The sequence below is a fragment of the Ornithodoros turicata genome, chromosome 1, assembly GCF_037126465.1.
Source record: "Ornithodoros turicata isolate Travis chromosome 1, ASM3712646v1, whole genome shotgun sequence".
In the NCBI taxonomy this organism is placed as follows: Eukaryota; Metazoa; Arthropoda; class Arachnida; order Ixodida; family Argasidae; genus Ornithodoros; species Ornithodoros turicata.
In genome coordinates, this window is record NC_088201.1 from 39,145,043 (window position 1) to 39,160,200 (window position 15,158).

General features: G+C 46.7%; 1 protein-coding gene and 1 long non-coding RNA gene across 2 annotated transcripts in view; one reads left to right on the plus strand and one right to left on the minus strand.

The window, feature by feature from the left end:
* The window catches only part of LOC135378041 (thiamine-triphosphatase-like), a 204,004-nt gene that overhangs the window by 51,942 nt on the left and 136,904 nt on the right, over positions 1-15,158 (minus strand). The window lies entirely within an intron of this gene.
* Positions 10,087-15,158, plus strand: part of LOC135398421 (uncharacterized) — a 92,577-nt gene continuing 87,505 nt past the window's right edge. The window contains exon 1 of the long non-coding RNA XR_010424102.1: positions 10,087-10,125. This is a non-coding gene — a long non-coding RNA (uncharacterized LOC135398421). The remainder of the gene's footprint in view (positions 10,126-15,158) is intronic.

The window sequence follows — 15,158 nt, forward strand, 5'->3', positions numbered from 1 at the left end:
ATGTACAACACTGCCTACATTCCGGAGATAGGTACTCCAAACCTTTCACTGAAAGATACTCCAAACCTCGCAACCTAGTCTGCTTCATCCAGAAAATGGGACTCGCACTCAGCGTTCACTTGCTCATGGGACTCCTCAGCAATCCTAACAGTGACCGATCTACTCCTTAACGTAAATTGTAGAGGCTGAACGAACGACAACTAGAGCACAACACAACATATACCGGCACTCGCTGACTTTTCGTCAACTGCCCTACTGAGCACGCTGAGGTCACAACTGCCCTGCTACGGTTACTTCGGGATGCTGGACTCTTTGGCATTTTGTGATGTCTCCCTGCAGTGCCTGCCTGTACAGTGACTAGTGCAGGAGCAGTCTTCCTCTTTTTTTTTTTTCGGGAATAGCAAGCCTCTTGCATGGCCTAACCTTTCCCTTTTCTTCTTTGCCATTAAACATATCCCCCCTTAACTTTCGACCTTCATCCTTCTCATATCATACCATCAGATCTTGTCGATGGTTATAGTCCTGACGCTGCCCACATAAGTCGTCGTCACCACCACTACCACCACCACCGCAATCTGTCTTTAGCGTGTACCTAACAGTCTGCTACACTGAAACACATCTATACTTTGACTGTGCAATTCGTTTACGATTCGATTGGGTTTCATCAATGAGTGATGCTCGTAGTACATACAGTATTGTCGCTCCATGCGACGAAAGAGTATACAGATGAGTGCAAGAAAAATAAAAGGTCTACCGTTCTTAGAAGCGACAACTGCGTGCTACTTTCCCTTCAGGCTGTACGTGGTGACTTCTTCTTTTCTTTTTCTTTTTTTTTTGTAGCGCAATAATTTCAAATCTAATTTCGAGCCCGTTTTCCTCGGCGATTCTTGGCGATGGAGTCGTTAATGAGATTTCAGACATCTGAAATGCAGTTAAAAGATCATTAAAATTGAATAAGGTTTAACTAGGCCCAGGAATCTCTTGAATAATTATTGCGTTATTATGAGTTTCGTCTGTCTTGTGCGTGAAATTGAATTGATTGCGAACTGCTGTTCCTTCGGAAGCAGTAAATTCTATTTGTACTAACTTTTTTTTTGTATTCGTGGCATATATTAGATTAATGCCGTTCGAACGTGTAACTTAGAGCAGAACGTTCGATCAAGAGTGTACAGATAGTTGAATGTTGGTATGGAAGCGCTGTGTCATAAATTTTTCTTTCTTTCATATTCCGTTGCATTCGTACCAACTTGTGACAGTGGCCAACATATTTTACATAGTAGTAAGTATATTAGTTCTTAAATTTCCGAATTTCGTATCTTGGCAATCACCCATTAATATGGCTGGGTGGAAAAGTAAAAGTCACAAAAATAATGCTGACGATGAGGCTCATGTAATGGACATGTGATGTGCATGACAGAGGGTTGCCCTAGTTGCGCTGAAGTGGTATCTCTCCACGTGGTTAGAATCCATGAGTTAAGAATTAGGGCATGGGGTATAGACTCGTTCGGGTGCCCAGGGGTCGCAATCGCTCACTGACATCAGTGCCATCTTTGGTGGCAAAGATAAGTTATTTCTAGCATTTAGTTCAGTTATTTCGCAGTTTCCTGCAGTTTCCTCGGTCATCGTACACATTCACTAAGGTACGTCGAACACAAGAAAGAATTCACGCGATGACGTGTGAAATCGCCAAGATCGTCTTCTACGCCTGTAGAATATGCCGGAAAACTTTTCATTCGTCCGCCACCAGGGAAGAAAGCCGGCACCAGTGTCGCCGTGCCAAACTCTAGCCGAACGTCTCTATTGGGACTGCCAGGTGACAGCGTAGCACGGGCAACATTATCTCGCTATGTCGTAATGTACGTTTCCTGAAAAGCTGATATAGGTGTTCGGCATCTTTTCATTCAACATCAAATTGTTAATTCGTGCAATGCGACATAGAGCCATGACGCAAGAACGGACCGTACAAGTCCGTTTCCGGAGGCCTAAGCTAGCTAGCATTCCTGTGATTTCAGAACACACAGTCTCAGCACACCATGAATCACGAGGCGAGGGAGGACGATTACCAGGTACAGCTGATATACGCAGCGATGAATCTGTTAAACTTTGCGTAGATTTTGTTGATCGAAATCGATCAGCAACTCGCGCACGAAGCACCTAAGTCCTTTTTCCTGATCTCCGCTAATGATGGAGGAAATTAATGTGCGCGCTTGACTCAGTCGAAAGTATGGACCTGTATCCCCAGAAGGAGCTTCGACTTTGATTAGCAATGAATCCTCAGTACACCATCTATCTCATTCGTACTGTCATTTTTAGGCCATAGTAATGAAAAGCCGCGGTCCGACTCTGAATCTGCGTGAGTTATTAATAAATTGTGATGCGTGCCGTGCGGGAAGAAGAAAAATAGTCATAAACACGATCATCAGTCACTCTGCTAATGTCTTCTTTGCTCGCATTTATCCACATGCAAGTGCGCACTTCCGTATTCCTTTCGCAGATTTTAACAGGCTCCGCATAAATCCCTCAGATAGAACAAAGGGGAGGCGAGATAAAAAAAAAAAAAAAAAAACAGGCGCAAAAAAATAGTTTTTTTTTATCCTCGTTCAGTCCCGCTACACGCTGAACCGTTAATCACGGGGTGCGTGTATGTTTGTGAATGTCCATGCAAGGGCGTGGATGCGCGCTGAGACAAAAAGGGGAGCGGTGAAAAAATCGTAGCTGGTGGGACGGAGGCTGGGGAGATGATGAAAGCAAGAGTGCTATGGCGTATGAAATACTAGTCGAACAAGCATGGGCAACACTACACAGGAATCTCGGAGAAGGCAACAAATAGAAGAGCAATTATGAGGCAGTGATTTATGACACTGGGCGCTCAATTAGTGCTTTAGGATGGGACGCTTGCGTCGTTTCAAACGCATTTACGGGGAAAGGAGGCACTCTTCCATTGCCAAATGAAAGCTTAATTAGATCTTGACTCGTTAATTGACCTCCTGTCTGGCGACCCCGCGCGAGAACCCACCACCTTGGCTTGCACTTGTGATTTGCAAAGTCCCGCGTTTTTGTCGTGCTCACCAGCAGCTCTGTCAGAGTCGTTCATCACTTATTGGAAACGAATCCCCGTCTGGAGGGAGTGACGTCATTGATCTTATTTCCGCAGCCTTTTGTGATGTCATAGTACCTCGGTGTTACATTCACTACTCGTAGGAAGCAGCTATTCCAGTTCACGGGGTGATGACAGATGAACAGTGTACTCTATATTACTTGAGGGAGGGCTACACTTTTGCATTGTTTTCGGAAAGGTCTGCCATTGTTCAGGAGGCGACTTTTCCTTTTCGGGATGATGAACTTATGGTGTCTTCGACTGGTGTCCGATCGACTGGTGTCCGAACTGGTGTACGATCGCTCAAGAGCGCTCTGGAGACACGTTTCATCTTCGACTGGTCGAAACAGAGCACTCTCACTGCATTTGACTGGTTCATTTGGGGCTCTTTCCTCCAACTCGGAACGCTCTATAGAGTGCTGTCACCAACGCCGTCGGAGCGGTTGCGAAATCTGGTCCGGTCACGAGACTGCGCCAGCTTCCGCTGAGTAGTGTTTCCGTTCCGCCATGCCCGCCATGTTTCGCGTCGTCGTCGTCGTCGTCGTTGAGACTACGAAGGAAACACCGGAGGTCACGTCAGTTAGCTTTCCCTCTACGCTCCTCAGGTCGAACTTGCCACGTTCGGCTTCTACACGTTCCCTCCGGCTCGGAGGTGGAGTGAGATGCGGTCTGACTCGCTCCAGCTCGGAGTATCGGGACGACCAGTCGAAGACACCGTTAGTATTTTTGCGTCAGCACCGGATTATCTTGAACTCGTTCTGAAGAAGGTAGAAATGCTTGGGGCCCTGTGGGGAGACCTACACAAGCGCAGGTGTACTCACAGTTAGGGGCAGACTACATGATACTCTGTATTTAGTGGCTTACAGGTAGCACGAGACATAGCCAGCACTGCATAGAAAAGGTTTTACTGTTTAGAAAGTGGAGTGAAGTGAGAACTATAGGTTGGGGTATCTTGTGGGAGGGCCAAGTCAGATACAGCAGGGCCAGGAATGTGAACGAGGACCAGGGCTGCGTACACTAAACCGGAGGTTGGTGTCGTGGATGAGAGCAGCACACCGGGAACCGGGACAAGCTGTCGATAAGACCTAGCACAAGACCAAGTGCCAGGAAGGAGCTGCCAGTGAAAGGTCGTGAACCAGTGTCACGGATCGATGTTGCCGTTCCCCCGCAAGCCAAACCACAAACGCTCTTGCATCCCGACTATCTCTTCCTTCGTGCGCTCTAGTGCACCGCTCGTCCGTCTTTTTCATCTCATTCTCCTTGACCATGGCAAAGTGCAGGGAAGCTTACTGATGTAGACAACAAAATCTCAGCTTGTGCCCACACCCGAAACGGTTCCAGAGTAACTGTGTCGTTTTTGCTGACCGGATGTTGTTGAAAGTTTGGAACTTTCGAGGGTGCGAGTCAGAGATGTGTAAATATATCGGTACTTACTAGAATCTGAGCCTGATGGGGACATGCAGACCTGGATGCGTGAAATAATTTCCAGAAAAGGTAACCAGAAGGCGGCTGTCAATAATTAGTCTGAAACTTGCATTAGGTGTCCCCTTTTGGTTGGTTGGTTGGTTGGTTGCTTGGTAAAAGAAAGAAAGATATATAGATGGTTGGCCCAACTCTACGTTGGGCAAGCTACTCCAGTACGGTTATGGTAGTGAGGTCTGTCTACCAAGGAGTCTAAAAGTATGTTTGTTCCACAAACGTCCTAAGGAAGGAGAACATGTCGATGCGCTGCTGGCCAGTCACCGAGTACCTTCTTGAGGTCAAGACGGCCGTTGTCGTGTCTGAACAAGGCAACCCGGAGAGCTTCTCGACTTGCCGTGAATCGCTCGCAGCTGAGCAGTATGTGTTCAGCGTCCTCTGGCACTGCGCATTGGATGCAGTCTGGTGATGGAGCTATCCCGATACGGTGTAGAAAGGCGCAGCCGTGGGGAACGTTCAGTCGAAATCGGTGGAGTAAGGATTCCAGTGGTCTGGGCATCCTTGACGGTATTCGATATGTGAGGTGACGTCGGTACCCTTACGTTCAACCAATCACGTTTTACCAGTCGGGTTCGCAGAAGACCAAGAGTACGTTTCGCGTCGGAGCCGGTGAAATAGACTTTCTGTGTGGGCGCGCGTTCAGTGCCAGACGGTCGGCTACTTTGTTCCCGGATATGACACGTGACCCGGTATCCACTGTAGCCGGATGTCGTGGCCTTTGTCTAGAGCTTCGGTGTGCGCAGCGGTGTGCTGATGTCCCTCTTTCTTTCTCATGTGCAGATTGCAGTACTGCATGCAATTGGCTTTTACAATTTGTTATTCAGTAGCAGGATAGGTGGCACTGTGTACTAACCTTTCAGCACTGACTGGCCGCGAAGTAACAATAACATAAATATACGATTTTGAAATCATCAATACTGTGTGTAGGTTGCGTACTTTAGAAGTAGGGCAGATTTTTAACCTGTCTCTTCCTATACCATTGTCGTATGCTGCTCTCGTGTTGCGAGGAAGTTTGTTTGTGAAATACCACTCAGAAATGCATCTGTTCATCGAGAGTTCACCCTGTACAACATTCACATTGTTTACCCAATTTGGTCTCATGAATTCAGCGCATGCTTTCTTCAAAACTTAAGAAGACTGGTAGTATTAGAAATTTTCAAATACAGTCAACCCGCGTTTATCCGGATCCTGCGCTATCCGGACAAAAAAGCGTAGGGACGGATTTCTTCCCATGTATTTCGCCCTCGTTTATCCGGACTTCAGCTTCCGGACTCCGACGCGAATTCCAGGGAACAGAAATGACTAGTACCCAACAATCGGCCTCAGTTATCCGGCCCTTGTCCAGGAACGACACTTGGCCCACACCTAGTCAAGCGAGGTTGAGAACCCTGGTCGTGGCCTTCTTTTTACAGACACAAAGACTGTGTTGCTGGGAAGAATTTTCTCCCTTTCCGACTTTTCATGCTACACAAAAGTAATCCACTGAGCAGTCTGGTGATTTCAGACTGAGAAGGTCCACAACGAGGACCCCTGCGCTGCAATCATAGATGACGACATCGTCAGTGTCGTCGCTTCCGATAGTGTTCAAGAAGAATCTGATGATGAAAGCGTGGATGCACTAGCTGTGACGGTAGAATATGAGCGGGCGGCACTGAGAACAGCGCTATTATTTTTCGAGCAACAGAACAATATTTTGCAAGTCAATGCCATTCGCAAAGGTTTGCAAGAACTGGATGCGTGTATTAGAATGAAACAGATGACAATGGATAGTTTTCTGTGTAATGGTCAATAAAGATGTCCTTTTAGGATCACTCTGGAATTTCGCGTTTCACTTATCCGGTTCCCCCGCTATCCGGACATTTTCACAGGAAACGAAGCCGTCCGGATAAACGCGGGTCGACTGTAGTAGTACGCATAACTGTATATTTCATTCGAATTTCAAAGCGAATATAAAATGCATCTCGTACCGCGAAACCCTTTTCGTAGTGGGCGACATAGCCTTGATGTTGAGGACGGTTGAACGTTCAACTGTTGCGCGCATGAAAACTCAGATATCCTCAAACTGAAAGTTCTAAACTTCAAAAAGATCAGAAATTAAAGTGCTCCTCATGAAAGGAAAGGAAGCGCTACGTTCAAGGAACTGACATTAAGCATTGTTCGAAACTCTACTTCATTCATCAAGCAGTCTACCAGGAACCACCGTGCAAAGTATTTCCCCAGCACGGTGTCGTGTCACTGCGCAGTTAAATTTACAAAAACTCCCTGAAAAAGCAGCCATGAGCGGAGCGTCACGACCTTGGAGGTCCGGCCCGATCCCCTGGCGTGACATAATTAGGTCCGTGTGACGTAGCTTGCGAGTGGGGAGCAGGAACAGCTGCGAGGTCTCGATCCTCACTGAAAATTCGTCTGCTACGAACACGGCGCAGCGCTACACTCCGTGTCGTCAGAACCACCGGCATTCTCTGAAGGAGTTGAGTTTAGGGGTGTGCACATCGGAGACCTCTCTCGCGCGCTACAGATCAGCTAAGACTCTCGTTCTTGCGGAAGAGCACATGTTATCTGTTGCGCAATACACCGCAGCATTTATGGAGGGGTGGGGGGGGGGGGGGGCTTCACTGCTTCTTTTGATGTGCATTCTTGAATGAGGTTGTCATTCCGGTGGTTACCGACGCCGTTACCACTGGCCTTTTTTTTGTTTGTGTGTGTGTTCAGGCCCTGGTTCGTATTTCGATTTATTTTTCCTGGCTTTTCCTCGGACGCTCGATATAAGCCAGATGTCGACAGAGTTCCCCCATAAAGAATGCCCAGGATGGACGATCCCTCCGAGCAGCATGCCCCTCACATCGGCAGGCAACCAGCTCGGTAAATAACGACATGTTGTCTCCCTTTTCTGTGCGCGATTCACAGACATTCTGATTTTAGACAAGGCTCCCAAATTTAGGGCATTTATTAAGTAGATGCATAAAGATGCGTGTAGAATATCCAGAATGTGAAGCACAATGAAAAGAAAAAAAGAAACCGAGAAAAACAAAAACATACGTGAACTTTCAGTATCTTCCTTTCGTCCTTCTGCACTTTCAGCGAATATTCCATGTCGATTCCATGTATTCGAATACATCCCCACTTTCTTTCGTTTTACACTCTCTATTCGTTTCCTGTTCAAATTGTCATTCACGCAGGCTTATATTTCCGAGCCTAACTCAACTCGGGAACGTCATCCGTAGGTGGTGAAGAAAAATTTCTGAAGAAACTGGAAGGATAGCAGTACGCCATATCCATGCAGATTGGAATCGCTACATGCGTGGGAGACGCTGGTAGCGCCGTTGTCTGATTTGTGATATCTGGCCACAGGTACCCTTCGAGCAACTCAATCTATAGAATGATGTAGTGCGATCCCGTGAACTCGCATAACTGAAAGTTCTGAAGAAATCCCAGTGTAAAAGAAAGCAGAAGACAAATTAGAACAAATGGGACAGGACAAACAAAAACAACTTTATTTTTGGCTTTGGAGAGTGGGGAGGTTCATCGCCACTGGCGATACTCTACCCCATTGCTGGTGGGAATGTGGGAAATAAAATAACGAGCCCCTTCACAATAACGATCGAAGTCCGATGGTGTCCAGAAATGTCAGAAGAGCTTTAAGCGCAGAGCGTTGCTGGGCTGGATTAGGCCAGGGACCAAGCAATTTCGATAGGGAGAAGGGGCGAGAGTCCAGCTGACGAAGAGACTCGGAGAGTGTGGTTCGGGAAGGTTGGTAGTGGGGGCAATGAAGAAGAATATGCTCCAGATCCTCAAGAACACTACAGTGACAGCAGGTGGGAGAGTCAACTTGCCTCAAGCGGTAACGCCACTGAGCTGTAAAGGCCACATCGAGGCGGGAAAACAGGACAATGGCAGAGAACCTCTCTTTTGACTTGGAAATGCAGATACCTTCTTCGGTGAAGGGGAGAATCCGTTAGCCGACACCACTTGTCCAATGGGACAGGAAAACAGTTAGACGACTTCGGAAAATGTTGTAAGTGTGAGAGAAAACAGTTGCCGAAAAAGTAATACATAATTGCGATGGACGAAAAAGTGATAAATACTTGGGCATTAATTACGAAGGAATACTTTTGAACTTCGTCTCCTTCGAATTAGAGAGCGAAACACTATCAGTTTCGCAACGTTCTGCCGATTGGAAGGTCGCTTCCAATTGGGTGGGTCCTAGTGCATTTCAGCAATGCGAAGAACAGCAAGAATCATAAACACTTCCTTCTCCTAATTCGTCGTGTGATGAATTCAATCTCTCCCTTTTATTTTTTCATCAACATCAACTTGCTTCAACATAACCCTTGAACGATCCTAGGGGACTTGGGTATCAGTGCACATCTGATTCAATAAAACCCGCGGGAGTAAATAAAAATGATCAACACTCTCCACCGACCCGCGCCGTCAAGCCCACCGGCGTTGCGTTGCATTGCTGTCAACAAATTAAAGGCGTAAATAATACATAAAGGATGCGATAGAATCACGCAAACGCTCTTGGCCTCTCAACAACAGATGCAAAGGGAGAAAAATAAAAAAGACCGTCTGACAAACGCATTCTAGATAGTGTCGCCACTTGCCCTCATCTGAAAGGAAGGGGTTGTGCATGCGAGAGCTAAATGCTGTAGGGCTCCTATGTAAAGATTAAGCTTGCATGTGTTCACGCATCCCCCCTGCATCCTCCCAGGAAAAATGAAACACAACGGAGGTCAACTTTTCCTGACTTCCAACTGTACACACGGGTGAGGAAAAAAACGTCCCCATCTTGCGGGAGTAGAGAAAGAGAGAGGAGAGAGGAAAAAAAAAAGCTTTGTTGCGTGTCCTCAAAGAGTTGAACAGAGGGAACGTGCCCTGGAGTACGCAACAAATGCTGCCACTGAAAACGGGGCTGTCGCCGATGCGTGCATACATAACGAGATGTATGAAAGCCCGCTCGAGGTCTGACTGCTTGGTGTGTAATCTGTCCACTCGTGTGTACGTGTCGGTAAATGCGCTTCTATTTAGTTGCTCCGCGGTTATCATTGCTCCTGTTGGAGGGCCACAATCCTTTCGCTCCCCTCACCGTTTTTTTACGTGCGCTGTTAGGGAGCCGTTTGCGGTGTGGAGAATTATGGATGTCCACGTGAGCGTGGCTGAGGTCACACGGCAATTAAACGGGACTGGGGAGCTGAGCATTATTGTTATTTTATACTTGACGGGACATGCCTGCTTCATTTTATGACTCGACGCCTCCGAATATATAGTTGTTGATTGCGTTAATATTTGATGGTGAACAAAGGGCTCGGTTTTAAGCGTGCGAGGGTTACGACGCCAGCGAGAGTTATAGTTATGACGTGAAATTTATGCGGATGTTTGCTTTCTCGTCTGTGTGAGTAATCCATTTGTTAATTGGAGGGTTTCTCTTTTGTGCAATAGGAGCGTCCCGTCTTCATTATAAAGATGGTGCAACGTCGGCCTGCGTCAGAAATTGCTGAACGGATGTAGCAGAGGAAAAGAAGGAAGAGACAGGAACGTGGAATATAAAAGTAAGTGAACTGTGCCTTACGCTCTGCGCATTGCCAAGAAAGTACACGCCTGAACATGAAGGTGAAAATGAATTTCTATGAAACATTCATCATTCAGATGTAGATTCGTTCAAGGACAGTCAAAAAGATACAGGAACTTTAAAGACACTGTTCGAGAATCTCACGATGTATACACGAGGCATTCAAATTCTAGTAAGACACTGAATGACTCCCAGTTTGTACTTGGCTGTATTTGAGTTTTTTCGGCACGTACGAGCGTTAAGCAATCTGTGCGTAAAAGGAGTATACAGGAATCTAGGAAGTATAGGAAATTAGTAATCATAGGAAGTATAATATAAAAAAATAATAATATAGAGCTCTCGGATATGGAGAACGATGACATTGACACATACAGTTACACGTGACATGCTCAGACACTTGCTTCCCTTTCCACTTGCTCTCTCGATTCCCACTCCCGCTCCCTTTACTTGCTCCTTAGTGGTGCTAATGTCATTGAAGATGTTCGATGACGTCACAGCTGATGGGATGTACGTCGACGTACTGGACATATGGAATGTCCGTAGCGCAAAATATGATACAACTAACTTGGAGATATAATATGATACAGCTAATGCTAATAAAACCGAGGTGGAGCGCGTTAGGCAAAAGGAACCGGCGGTATTGGCTTCTAGTAGAGCTAAAAACGATGAGACTCTTCGACAGAAGACCAGAAAAGCCAGGGCGTAGCCTATACGCAGTTATAGTCTGATAGAATGAATACTTGGTCAGTAGTACAAAAGCAGAGCCACAATACGTGAAACCAAAAGCGTAAATATGAAACCAGCTCTTCTGACTCCTCGTTGCCTTTCGGCACCGACAATGTCCCAACGTTCTGCACCCAGTTTTACTCGACTTTACCCCTGGTGCCTACCTCGATTGGTTACGTTAATGGCATCTTCCGCTGCGATCAGAGTGCTCCGTTTCAACGTGTCAACGTGAGGTGTCTCGGCAGAGTTCTCTGGAGCGATCGGATGCGACCAGTTGAAGGTTCCATAAGGCTGCAAGAAATTCCACATCCACAATAACAACCCTGCGAACACATCTGCCTCAAGAAAACCTCCTAGATGATATACTTGAGAACCCATTATCATAAAAACGAAAGTCAAGAATATTCTGTCACTCGATCGCAATCCTACGATATCAATCAATCTTCATTTGTAACGCATCTACCGAAGAAGATCATTATTGAGGCACTGCTAAAACTGTCTTTTTGAATAACATTAGCTCGTTTCTAAACGTGTGCCTGTTAAACACCTGCAGATGAGAGTTGGACGAAGCTACTGTTACCGTCAACAGGACGGCTTCCGGTAAGACAGATGCTGTGCGGTTGGATAGGGTGACTTTTGATCACTCGGGAGACATCCGCCTTTCCGTCTTGGTATGGTTTCAAATTCTCCAGTGTTCAAGTTTCGCAGCACGGAACGTGACAAGAAAATAAACGGTGTAAAACAAGCAATATACTAGTATAGTAATGTAAAGTAACGACTCCCAGAATAAGAAATAAGCATATCAGACGCCGCCTTGTGGCACGAAGCAAGCTCGTCGGGAACTGGTTCACCGCGTACGTCCTCTGTCATATGAATGCACACAGACTTACTTTTGCTCATTCAGTTCGGGAACGTCACCATCGCTAATCTCCACGTAAAGAGGTGCGAACAACGAAGCGAGGGAACCCCTTCACATTCTGGCTTAAGTGACACGAGGCCTTTTGATAGTATATGATTCGAAAGAAGCATCGCTTACACCACGCTGCGTGTGTAATGTGCGTCCACGATTTTTGTTCGCCTTGAAGCGAACTTCGGGATAATTCCCTCTCAGGGTGGACGGGTAATAATTGTAATAATCATAGTCGGTGTAATTTCGACGCGGAAAAGGGGGAAACGAAAGGGCTGGAATGAAAAATGGCGAGGGCATTTATCAAACACGGCGACTAGAGCCGGTTCGGCGCGAAACCGTTCTGTCGCGCAGCGTCTATGTGGTGTTGGGAGTCATAAATCTAGCCGCTCATGATCAATTGGAAGCCTTGGAGAGGGATGAAGTGGGGTGCCTCTCCAAATGAGACAGCGAGGGGCTTCAAGGCGACACTCCTGAAAGGAAGGGGCAGCGGGGTGTTACATTGTTTCACACACCCCTTTATTTGAAATTTTAAATGTTATTATGATATATGCCCGTTGTGTAACGACGATTCGCGCGCAGGAGCGTGCTGGAGATGAGTAGTAACTAATCGGATTTGCACTTCTGGAAAATACGGTGCTACAAAAAGAGAAAGAGGCTCGGGGAGCTTGAAGGGGAGCAGCTGTGCATCATTGCGCCAGCAAAACGAAGCCGCACTGGAGCTCCAAGTTATGTGGTCAACACTACACTCTTGCCATGAAAGGCGTTCAACTTCCGCGAACGTACGGTGCCGTCATCAAAAAAAAATGAAAGAAAAAGGGGCCGCTTTCCTGATGAAGGGCTTTTGTTCGAAACGTTACACTGTATAACGCCATTGTATACCATAGTCGTGTTCAACCTAAGAACGGCATCCCGGGTGCTGAAGCAGATCTTTAAAATCAATTCTTATTACATTTGACTATGACAATATGTTTTGTCAAACGGAAGTACGACCCGAGGAAATCTCATCAACATTTCAAACACAATGCTGTCTTCTTGAGGAAGAAAAGAGGCGCCGGCAACGCCGTTCTTAGATTGAACATCACTGTAATAGTATAGACTATCCCCTTGCATTCATTTTATAACCTGGCTACTATAGACACTTCGTGTGGCTCTTGTACATTTACGAAGTATAAGATTTACACAAACTACCTGGTACACAAGGTTCAGGTGGTGTTGTCCTTGGGTTCTGCGGATTGATTGATGTGGTGTCGCTTTTCTGGTACATCGTTTCCGTGACACTTTTACATTACGCGAAATCACACATCCAGAAAACGTATTCTATAATAAAACAACGGACAAACGACGGATTCAGAGCCTGCCCTCTGTAAGCACGCAAGTGCGCGTTCAGAGGTAAACGTTTGGGTACGTCCTGCTTCGGCTACAAAATCATCACGAATTTGGTAAAATAATCTTTGATGCCCTTCAACGACAGAAGGGAACGGGTACAGGCGAGCTGGTACATGATGAAGAAAAAGAGAAACACCCGGCTATGCGAAAGTGTTCTTGAAACATCCGTTGATCTTCGAGCTTTATTCACTTTTTATCTCTACACAAAATGCTGAAATAGAGGTCACCTAAAGCACACAGAACGCTGGTTCCGTAAGAAAAAATACTTCTGGAAGAAGAAGACGAAACTCGTCTTCATTTAATCTTGATATCCATTTTCCTTTCGAAGCCCAAATTCTAACCTTTCATCCACTTTTGTTGGAGAGGATAACGACTTAGAAAAAAAAAAAAAAAAGGGGCTGCCGCACAATGGAACACCTATACCACGCACTTCTGCCACATGTCCTCTAGTTGTGGGATGAGGTCTAATAAGCTGTGTACCTCTGAGTGCCCTATACAAGAAGAGCCAGACGAAGATCACTCTGATGACATCGTGCATACCGGAGGTGAGTCTTCCGAGTTTACGGAAGTCTTTGATGAGGGCACGCGACCATTCCAAGCGGTAACACGTAGAAACAACTGTCGCTCGTGCTGTCATGGTCAAATACATGGTGGTGGACACGTCCTAGAGCACAGTATATTTGATAGCACAGGACATCCTCGAAGTGGCACAAGAGAAGGTTCCTCCAACAAAATGAAATGATATTCTGTTTCTGATTCCACCATCCGCACCATGGGGAGAATAAGCAATAGCCCATCATGCTACAACGAAGTGCAACTCCAATAATTACTTGCGACCTCACTGAATTACCAGCGGCATGGCCGAGCGGGTTAAGACGTCCCGCTCGTTGGTTGTAGCCAAGGTCGTGCTGAAGACTTGGAGGTGGTAGGTTCGAATCCTACCACCGGCTGTGCTGTCTAAGGTTTTCCCTGGGTTTTCCGAAGACTTTGTAGATGAATGTCTGCACAGTTCCCTTGAAGTCTGCCCAGGACGCATATTAACCCCCACTCCCCTGCTAACCCCGCTCCTTCCTGCTGTCCTCTCTCCATCTGTCCACGTCTGTACGCAGCTCATAGCCACAGTTGCTTCGCGGCGTTAACATAAAAACTGAATTACTCACCTTGGACGGGAACTGGTCTTATTGCGAAAAGAGCACCGACTCGCGAAAGCTTTCTTCAGGTCAAGTCTGGTCCTAACCTTCCAACTAGGTGTATGTACGAGCAGGCGTTTGTCTTGATTATATACCACTATATAGCCCAATTTATTGCGCCCTGAAATGTCTGTTAATGTTCCTGGACTCGACTCAAAAAGGAATATCCTATAAAAAGTTCATCGGCAGTTCAGTTTCGATCTAATAAACTACATAAGCGATCGCGGCAGCGTCTACATGAACGGCTCAGCCAGCGGCACAAAGTCAGCCAATACGCTAGTCATGCCAGAACTAAACGTCGAAGCCTTGCCCGTCTTTCACGTAATTCATCAACATGCGGAAGTTAATATTCATTCGGGGCTCATGACTCTTGCAAAGCCAGCCTCGATGTCCGTCTGGTAAGGTGGACCGTCAGCAGGGACTGCACAGGTGGACTTCAGGACCTGAACTCTGGAGCGAGCGCGCCCGCAACAGTTGTACATGTATAATTGCAATTCCACCGGGGATTCTACACAACCACGCAGGAGCTGCGGCAAGCGGTCACAGTGTTCGTCTCCCGTGTCGTTGTGGAAGGCAAACAAGTTGATGCAGCCGCTACTCTCTGAGCCTGATAGCGGACAAATAAGCGCTACACTGTTGCAGATTTGTGGCACTTTCTAGTTGGAGCCGACTAAGGTGATCGTCGCCTGGGTTACGGAATATGGAAGAGGTAGTGTCCCCCTGCATGAGCCCTGTGACCAGCGGTGATGCCTGAAGGCCCCGGTCGATCGAATGTGCTGAGGAGTTCCTCAACCCGTAACC